This window comes from Lepisosteus oculatus, chromosome 14 (assembly GCF_040954835.1).
Source record: "Lepisosteus oculatus isolate fLepOcu1 chromosome 14, fLepOcu1.hap2, whole genome shotgun sequence".
Classification (NCBI taxonomy): Eukaryota; Metazoa; Chordata; class Actinopteri; order Semionotiformes; family Lepisosteidae; genus Lepisosteus; species Lepisosteus oculatus.
In genome coordinates this window covers 54,113,071-54,114,514 of record NC_090709.1, presented here as the reverse complement: position 1 = coordinate 54,114,514, position 1,444 = coordinate 54,113,071, and the positions used below count along the sequence as shown (strand labels likewise).

Below are 1,444 nucleotides of genomic sequence, written 5' to 3'. Positions count from 1 at the left end.
GTAAAGAATATTTTAATCTTCCTGCTGTCAGTAGTATTGTCAATATAGTTGACCCTTACCTGAATGAAAACAGGGCGTAAAGGAAGGGTTTCAGAAATCAAACAAAGCTTTATTCCTGTGCTTACAGTCTGGGTAATTGGAGACTGCGCTGTTCTGCTTCCTATGGTCATAGGCGGGTTATTCGCACGAAGCCGTATTGAACAGTATTTTTTGCGTTGTGAACGTCTGTACACAGCGGTCCTCCGGGTTCCAGTAAGTGCGTAATTACGCATCGATGAAAAACCGGAGGTTTAAAAAAAGATAATTAGCCCACTGATAGTTTGATGTAGAGGCTGTGGAAATATCCACAAGTCTTGGTCTTTAAAATGCATTTGGTTTGACAGCATTCTGTGCTTCCATTGGGAAGATATGGACAAAAGAATATTTGTGCTCGGTCAAAAAAATGTCATAAAAACGAAAAAGTAAAGGCTGAGAAAGCATTCACAATGTATTTTATACACAAAGGAAGTATTCTCGCAACTCTAAGAGGTTTCGTGGTTTAATGTTTTTTAATTGTTGAATCATATTTAAATGTTAAACAACTGAAGAGCATATTGCTGTAGACCAGGATGGCCGAGTGGTTAAGGCGTTGGACTTAAAATCCAATGGACAAATGTCCATGTGGGTTCAATCCCCACTCCTGGTAATGTTGTAATAAGTTTTAAGTGACAAAACACTTTGATGATTTACACTCTCTTTAAATATGAATTTACTAAATTTCAGTTCACTCCCACTCCCTGGCATAACTGAGCTTTCACTATCGCATACTGAAGGTTTTACATGCATTAGCTGTGATACGGCTCCCAATAAAGACGGAATCAAACAGTTTGTTCTGTCTCTCATGGTGATCCTCTTCTCGATCCAAATGAAATGTTTAATATGATGCCTCGAGAAAAAAAAAGGAGTGAATTTCCGCCTGTAATGATTGATGCCCCATCAAACATTTTGTAACATCCCCAGAAGATTATACAGTAGAATCCTGGTTTGTGGCTTAAATTCAAGGTAAACAAGACTAAGGAAACGATGTCGAACTGGAATTTAAGTACCCGGAATATTTCACTACATTGGGCAATATGTGCCAGAGAGGACCACTTTAAATCCCTTCGATAGCTCAGTTGGTAGCGCGGCTGACTGTATTAGAAACAGTTAGGAATCCTTAAGTCGCTGTTTCGACTCCAGCTCGAAGAAAGTTGCTTTTGTGAACTTTAATCAAATAGTTAAAATAGCTAATCTTTTTCACTCAGACGTTGATCAAAAGCTCAATAAACGATGAAGCAGAGGCTCTTGTTCCGAATTCAGCTAACATCTGGTTGTCTTGTTTTGGCAAATATCTTATCTTTGAATTAAGGGACTACGCTGTCTGATTTGTAATTCAAAAGTAGATACAAATGTCACTGTTTTCAAA

At 38.2% G+C, this 1,444-nt stretch overlaps 1 non-coding gene across 1 annotated transcript; it reads left to right on the top strand.

The window, feature by feature from the left end:
• The first annotated feature begins 602 nt into the window (after nucleotides 1–602).
• trnal-uaa (transfer RNA leucine (anticodon UAA)) lies at nucleotides 603–685 on the top strand. Its single transcript has one exon. It is a non-coding gene; the product is annotated as a tRNA-Leu (tRNA).
• Nucleotides 686–1,444: the final 759 nt, after the last annotated feature.